We start from the raw sequence: 8263 nt of genomic DNA on the forward strand, positions 1-8263 counted from the left end.
ACACATTTGCTTCTTTCAGCCTGACATTGATCACAGCTCCTTATTTAGTGGGTTTAGTATCCGCCGAGTTCTCCTCCTGTAGCGCAGCAGCGAGTTTTCTCCCCTTCCCCTTCCCCTTCCCCTCCCTCTCCTACTGTTTTCGCTCATTTAATTCCTCAAAGCACTTCCAAGAGGCCGTTCATCTGGGAGGTATCGCCCAAAACAAAGCTCTATTGTGTATGCTTAGTCAAAACAAGATAAGAGCTTCCCAGCGATAGGGGAGTAAAGGTGCTTCTTCAGGTGCTGGCAGCTCTCACGGAGCAGTGTTTGAGATGTGTCATTCCACCGGCAGGGATTTGCATAGGTACAATATCCCCCTCTTCACTTTCTGGCACGCTGGAAAACTGTTGTATTAAACCTTACTTCAGTGTTTTGGCGTGGTAATCAGCATGACATGATTTACTTTGTTTCTCCCCGTTTTCTGTTCGGAGACAATATGCATTTTATGCTTTGTCAGCAGAAGGCAGGGCAGAGCTCACCCTGCAGAGCATCCTACTCCTGGGAGCTCCGGCAGCTGACGGCTGTGTCTACTCTCCACAAAGAGCTCATGTCCAGCACATTCATGGCACCAGGAAACAAAAGGTTTTCCACTGAGTTCTCTACTAACCTATGTGTTGTCAGAGAGACTTGGCTGCCTTTTTACCCAAAAGCTTTGTCCTTAGTAAAATCTGAAGATGTTGCAAGTATTGTCTGATCCTTGAGGAACAGATGAACTGCTGGACATCTGGAAATCCTGGACACAAGCACCATGCCGGCACAACTCAGCCCTAAGGCACATGCTGAGCAAGACCTGTGATCCCAGGACACAGCTGAACATGTGCTGCGCAGTCCCTCTGTGCATGGGCTGTAAAGCTCGTGCTTTCCAAAAACTCTGAATCTGTTGCATGTTTTGAGGACATCTGTGCAGCATAGGGACTGGTGGGCTCAGGATTCCAGAAAATGGCCCAAAGATTTACCTGGTGTGCTGTGAAGCTGAACTTCATGCTGCAGTGGCTGATCTGCCAGCCTGTGCCCACCAGGCACCATGACAGTGTAGTCAAGACTTAGTGAACCTGAGAAATTTTGGGGTTTGGTGGATAAAGTCTTGTCTAGTGGCACAAAGTAGTGTGCTGGTTTGCAGGTATAAGGGAGGTGTTTTCCTGCATGTTTCTAGAGGATATCTAGGACTCCACAAGGCAGGCAGAGACACAGAGTGAGTTCTCGGTGCCCCAAAGTCTCACCAGGGAAATAATACTCTTCTCTTAGGAACACAGAATTATTCAACCAAATTGTTTGGAAATCTTCAGTAGGGAAAGAACCTTTATGCAAAGGACAGACAAAAAAAGGTCTCAATGAATCTGACCTGCAAGTTGCCTTTGCTCAAACCCTCCCTGCCTGTCATCTTGGCTGGACAAGGAAGGAGCTGCATTCATATGCTGGATTTTAAATGCTCACCCTACACCGCGCTGTTTGTTTTATTTCTCCACTCAGCATTCAGAGGCTCTTCTTCTTATGCTTATTTACTGTAAAGCAGAGAAAGCTGGAGAAAATGATCTCCAAAGCAAATAGAGCCATGTTTCCATTTGGGAAAACTTAGAGGGAAAGCTCGTGTAGCTAAGCAACAATGCATGATGGTAAATGGGTCATTTTCCAGGGCATGAATTGCATGTGGATAACTGCAAGGAAAACAACCCCGGCCAACACACTGCCGACATTTGAGTTCTTTGCCTAAGTGATTAACAAGGAATGAGAGGACTTTTCGTTACCTTTGAGAGCTCCTTGGATTGTTATGGGGGTTTTTCTGCATTCGATCTCCACCCAAAATCTGGGGTGGGAAGTCTCTGTTCCTGCAGCTGGGCAGAGGTCCAAGTATGGGTGTGCTGCAGTGAAGTTCCCTGGACACAGAGAAATTGATTGGTCAGTTCCATCAAATCCCAGGGAAAAGGGATGGGGGCAAAGGAGTTGCACGGCAGGACTGTGGACTCAGCCATGAGAAACTTCCTTCTGTTTTGGGCCAGAGAGAAGCCAGCATTCCCTGGGTCATTAGGACTGAAGTTTGATCTCAGCCTCTTCCAGCATTGCTCAGCGGTGGCTTTGCTCACTTTCCCTCCCTGCAAAACCACTTCAAGGAAAGCAGGGAGGGTCTTACATGTTGGGGACTTACAAGAGTATTGCTGCCAGGATAATACTGGCAGAGGGATGGTAAAATTGTTTGGGAGGCCAGGAATGGGAGAGTTTGCTGGAAGACAAATAGGTGATGCCACACTGGGTTGGGGGCATAATGTCCACGTCATGTAGCTGCTGCATCATGGGGGACCATGCTTCGCTCTGCCTAAGGTGAAGGGTTAGGAAACACTTCAGCTTTGCATCCTAGGGTAGGGAAATGATTGTGCTGGGGTTTTTTTTTCATAATAATAACAAATCTTCAGAGTTCAAGCTTTGCTTTTGCGGAAGTGAAAAGTCCTCTGGGCTTTTCAGAATTCCTCTTACCGGGAATGGTGCCACCTTCAAACCCATGCTGGCAATCCAGCCTGAAGGTCACCAAGTGGGATGTCAGCAGAGCAGGGCTGAGACCTTGCTTTTCCTAGAAGTGCTGTTGATTTCCTCTTCCTGCTGCTTGCATCACTGGCTAGGATCAAAATATACACTGCCATGTTTATTAAAAGGAGTTACTGCAGGAAGGTATTTGGATTATTTCTTTCCTCCATGAATAAAGTTCTACAGTACCTCTTAAAATCAGACCTGAGGAATTTACAGAGTGGTTATTGTACATTCCTGGGGAGGGGGAGTGGGGGGGAGAATACCAAGCAAGTAGTTCCAGTGCATTAAAGCAATGAATAGAGGAAGTGAAACATATTTTAAATTCCTATACAGTGTTACATTTTAAAAGTGTCCTGATTTAGTACATTTAGTACCAGGGAAGGCGCTTCTCTCTCTCTCTTTCTTTTTTTTCCCCCCTCCAATTTCTCTGAACTTGTTACAAGTCTCCTTCCATTTTGCTCACCATTTCCAAGCAACTAAATAGAGGGAGGCCTGGAACGATGACAGAGATGTGAAGTGCACAAAGGGACCAGAGTGTGGTCCGATAATTCTGTAATTGGAGCTGCTCGAGGCAAAATTTTTTTCAAGCCAGTGTAAATGGGGATCGCTGAAACCCTTAACAATCGGTCTGTCAGGCTGCTTCTTTAATGGATTGCTCTGTTTAACTCTCTCTGTTTGTCACTGGCAAGATGACAAGAGAAATTAGTGTACTGGAAAATATAAGGTAACTGGCAGTTCCCCAGCCCGGTTCCGCAGCCCCGCAGACCCCGGGGTGCTGCAGCGCTAGAGCCCGGTTCACCGGCTGCTCTCCTCATTCTGTGGAAAAGGAGGAGGAGGGGAGCTTTCAACCTCCTGCCCTTCCTAGGGGTAGGAGGACCTGCAAAAATACCCCGTGGCTCCGGGACTGACCGAGTGAAGAGCATGTGGAGAGAAGCGGTGCCCCCATGGCTGGCTGCATGCCAGGACTGGGGTGGGGAGAGCACCCAAGTGTCCTTCCAAGTCGCAAATCTTTCTTCAGCTGCTTTGTCGCCTGCTTTTACACCACGGATACTCTTTTTGAAAGCGCTGCAGGTTAATGCCGGTTTTCTGGGAGCAGTCACCATTACAGAATATGCTTCCAGCGTGTGTTTGAGTGTGCGTGAGCACATGTGAGTGCGTGCAAGGGTGCACCGCTTTGGAGATGCTCCGACACCTCCATTGTTTGCAGCCAGACCCTGAAACTTGGCAGCAACGATGCCCCGAGGCTAGAGATGTACCTTTCACTTTTCCCATGAAATTCCATTCTGGTTTGGCTGAGTTATAAAAAAAAAAAGTTTGAAAATCACCATTTCCCTTCTGCTGCCTGCATTCCTCAGGAAAACTTTGGCAGCCTGTCAAAACAATAACTGAACGTGAACTTTCTAAAGAGCTGGCCCGGTGCTGTCTGCCAAAGCAGCAATTCAGCACAGCTCAGTGCAGCGTGTCCTTTCCCTCACCCCCCCCGTGCCCACTCCCTCGTCCATCCCCAAGCACCCCCCAGGTGCAGATGTGTCCACCCCAGACACCCGTGTGCAGGGTCCGGGGTGGCATCCACTGTCCAGCTGCAAAAGCCACACACACCTCTCCCCTTGCAGGAGAGCAGCTTTCTGCTTCCATCCCAGACCGTTATCCCTGCACCTTTTGGGCAGAAGCCTCCAGAGCACTGAGGAAAGGCTGGTCCAAGCCTTGATGAGGAATACCTTAGGTCCAGCTGCAACAACCTACATTGTAGTAGACATTTATTTAAAAGATCTTTTTCTTTTTCTTTTTTTTAAATGTTATTTCCTATGTTAAAAGAATGTTGTTTACAATGCAAAGCCAAGTGCTTTTAAGTTAGGAAATGCCTAATGTATGATTCCTCACAAGCTCAGCTCTATGTGCATGCCTTGTGTTCCGACCTTTATGGACATGTGAGCCCCTATTTCAAACTCTTTCCTTACTCAGTGGACAGGGGAGGGAAAAGGGCACAAGCTGCTCTCACTGCTGTAAATAAGACACTTCCTAACACTGAAGTGTTTCATTTGAATGTTTTTTGCAGACCGCATATTATTCTTTAATACAGGTTTTTAATGCAATGTATAATTTTCAAACCAAAGCACCCAACTTTGGCACACTTGCCAGAGTTTTTCCTCACCACAGAAATGTGGCCGCATCTGGGGTGGAGTGAGGCAACTGTTTAGCAGCCTGTTAGGACATAGAATGACTATAAAGCAAAGAGAGGAAGTACAATCCTTGTTAAAAATGCCCCTTACATTTCACATGAAGGTTCTGGAGGATGCTTCACCCCTGCGGGAATTAATAATCATAATCTTGTGGCAAAAGATTTGTGGTCTCTGTGGTACTTTTGGGGCTCAGACTGTGCAACTGAAGGGGAAGATGGTACTTGCACTGCCCTGGTGGTTCAGGAAGGCAGGATGAACCTCTGCCATTCCCAACACCTCTTCTCCTGACAGCAAGCCCCAGGGTTTGTTTGCGGTGTACTGAGCCACACTGAGACCCCAGCGGCAGCATCTGAGCCAAAGCAGACAAACCCTCTCGCCTTCCCTCATCTCCTCATCACCAGGAGCTGAGGAACAGGCAGGAAGAATCCGTTAACTAAACCAAACTGCTGTAACTGGTTGTTCTTGTGCTGTTCCTCTCAAGGTGTGGCTGCCTCCGTGGGAAGCTGGCCACCAGTCACAGCGCATTCTCCAAAAATCCTTATGTCTGTGCAGCAAAAGGCCAGTGATTTCATGTAGCATCTGCTGATGGCCAGGGAGTTGTCCTTGCTGATGTGAATGCAATTCTACCTTCTCCAAGCTCCCCTCCAGCAGGCCCTGAGCTTGTGCTAACAGTGCAGCTAATATCTGCTCAGGAGTGGCCAGGAGTCTCCAGCCTGCCCCAAAAGTCTCCCATCATTTTCGTGCATTTGGCTGGCAGCACTGTGGATTCAGCCCCCCTCCCTCTTCCAGCCCTCCAAGTATAAAAGCCTGTTGTGGCCTACATTCAGCTGTCGGATATCACATTATCATGGCTCGGCAAAGAGGAAACCAAGCAGTTTGGCACAAATGGCTTTTCTGTGTTCAGTCTGTTCCAGCGCAGGTCTGTTCAGCTCCTCCTGAAGCACATGGAAGCGCTCAAAACTTCAATATTTAATCTTGCCTTGAAATGCAAATTGTCAGATCCAAGGAAAGGAAAGTGAGCAAATGCACAGCCGTCGACACGGGATGTTGGGAAGGCAGCAGGCACTGGGCTCACTTCTTGTCTTTCAGCGGTAGCATGGGGCACCAGGTTGCCTCCTCCAGCACTTTGAGCCCTGCTCAAGTACTGCCAAATCACCATTAGTTTGTTTCAGTGTTTGAATGTAGCTTTTCCTGTCTTGGGGTGATGTATTGGGTTTGCACGGCCAGGTTTTAGCAGTGGCAGCGCTCCCAGACCTTGAGCATCTCCGAGCCCTCGGCGCGCTCTTGGTTTTGTCTCTGCTCTCCGATGCTCAGACCTTGTGCCTGTGGAGGAGAGGCACAGGCAGAGGGGGTTCAGCAGTGTGTAAGGCACATGTGCCTCCCTCTCCCCCCTGGGCACACACATGCACACCATGCTCATCCCTGGTGAAAGGCAGGCAGTGTGGTAGGAAAGGGAGCACCCTATATGTGTGTTTTGGGAGCCAAGCAATCTTGGGTAAATTATAAGCACAGTTTTGAGAAATAAAAACACATTAATATTCTGTTCTCTCAAGGCATTATCCTACTGTTTACCATTACACACAATCCTCTGCCTTAAATTGCATCTTTGATTAAAGCAGCAATGAGAGAAACCAGTGCTAATAACAAAATGTATTCTGCTTTAAATCACTAAAGTGAAAACATCAATAAGCTGTAACCATCAGTGCCGCCATGAAAATGAAGGCAACCACCATGGGAAACAGCAAGGATGAAATCCACTTTGCCAGCATAAAAGCCAAGTAATTAGGTCTTATGTGGGTGGAACTTATAATGAGGTGCAGGAAGGGGGAAAATGAATTTCAACCTGAGTCTGCCACCTCCCCCCTCTCTGCCAGAGCTGCTAATCTAAGTTTGGGAGCTGCCATAGGGACCACAGCCCCAGTTTTTAGCTCTGCAGGGCCTGCAAAGTATCATTCACTTCTGCACCTCCACCCATGCCCGACCCTTGTGGGATGCCCCACACCCCACCAGTGGGCAGCCGGTAGCTTGGGCCCAAAGCACCAAGTTATATTTCACTGGGGGAGCCAGCTGTGCTTCCAAGGAGGGCATTTCCCTTTGAAGAAGCTGGAGCTGATACATGGTATCAGCTCAATAATTTAATTTAAAAATTAGAAAAAGGAATCGTATCTGGTTATCGTGGATTAATCAGAGTTTGTGGATGGCTTTATAAAATTAATTTATATACAGTGAGTGACTTGAATCAAAGCCCTGTGCTCTTCTGCAGCCGTCCATCCCTCAAGGAGCTCTGTTCCTGGAGCGGGCTGCTCTAAATTGCTTGCTGTGGAAGTTGTGATACATCAGCCAACTTCAGATCTTCCCTCATCCTTTTCCATTGGGTACAGCCTTTCAGTTATTCAGTGTCGCAGTCATCCAAAGGTTCAGCCAAGCCAGGAGGGTTTTCAGGAGCTGCTGCCTAGCACCAGAGCAGGACAAATTATTTGTCGCTTGCTCTTCTACGCTTTAAAGTGCAAATTAAACAGCAACTGCAGTGCTGGATTTTCCAACATTCCCTAACATTTCCACAGCAGATCAAGGTGTTGTCCATCCTTGTGCCTCTGACACCGGTTGGGAGTCTCAGGAAAGGACTTTTCCCTAATTTCTCAGCAGCAGCCTTTCTCTATGGATGCTTCGCCGTGCCAAAAGCGAGGCTGAGTGCCGAGCTGGCTGCACTTCTGCCTCCCGCCGGTGCCTGCGGGCTGTAGCTGCCCATCGGGATGTGGCTGCCAGGCAGGCTGAGATTCCATTTCGGGTGTGTTTGCAGCTCAGACTTATCCCAAACCTGGTGAGAAACAGACATGGAGTTTGGTGCCTTTTCCTGTGGTTTGGTTTGTTGGGGGTTTTTATTGTTGGTTTGGTTTTTTCCAAAATGGTTATGTCACTGGAAAGCGCGTCGGGTTTTTCTCGAGGTTATTGTGCCCTCTGAGACGGGCAGGTTATTACGTGGATTACGTGGCTCACACAGCAGGCAGCTGCCAGGGCCCTGCAGAGAGGAGGGAGGAGAGCCCGTGTTTGTGGCCAGTGCAGCGGCTGAGGGGGTCAGCCAGGACAGTGATGTGGCCAGCGGCTCTACCTGTACCGGGTCCCCAGTGCCCGGGTCTCCCGCAGGCCCCATCCCCGCACGGCGGCCGGCCCGGACTGGAGGCGGCAGGTAGCCCCGGTGCTGCAGCGCACCGGCTCGGGGCGGGGGCAGCCCCGCCGGCGGTGCGGGCAGCAGGCGTTTCCCCAGGGCCAGCACTGGGGCCGGCGCTGTCGGGGAGCTGCCGGGCCGGGATGCGGGGCTGAGATGCGGGGCTCAGATGTGGGGCCGAGATGTGGGGCCAGGATGCGGAGCCGGATCACCCCGCGCCCCCCGAGCCCCGCTCTCGCCTCAGCGCTCGCCTTCCTTTGTCCCGCTTAGTAACCGGCGCTCCCGGCCAATCGCCATCGAGCCGGCCAGCCCCGCCGCGCGCTGATTGGCTGGACTGTCCGCAGCCCTCTGCCAATCC

The 8263-nt window shown here is 49.8% G+C and overlaps 1 protein-coding gene across 1 annotated transcript in view; it reads left to right on the forward strand.

The window, feature by feature from the left end:
• The first annotated feature begins 8179 nt into the window (after positions 1 to 8179).
• Positions 8180 to 8263, forward strand: part of PRDX1 (peroxiredoxin 1) — a 354741-nt gene continuing 354657 nt past the window's right edge. Inside the window, exon 1 of the mRNA XM_066324973.1 lies at positions 8180 to 8190. The gene's annotated coding sequence lies outside the window, so the exon portion shown is untranslated. The remainder of the gene's footprint in view (positions 8191 to 8263) is intronic.

Source organism: Sylvia atricapilla, chromosome 9, assembly GCF_009819655.1.
Source record: "Sylvia atricapilla isolate bSylAtr1 chromosome 9, bSylAtr1.pri, whole genome shotgun sequence".
In the NCBI taxonomy this organism is placed as follows: Eukaryota; Metazoa; Chordata; class Aves; order Passeriformes; family Sylviidae; genus Sylvia; species Sylvia atricapilla.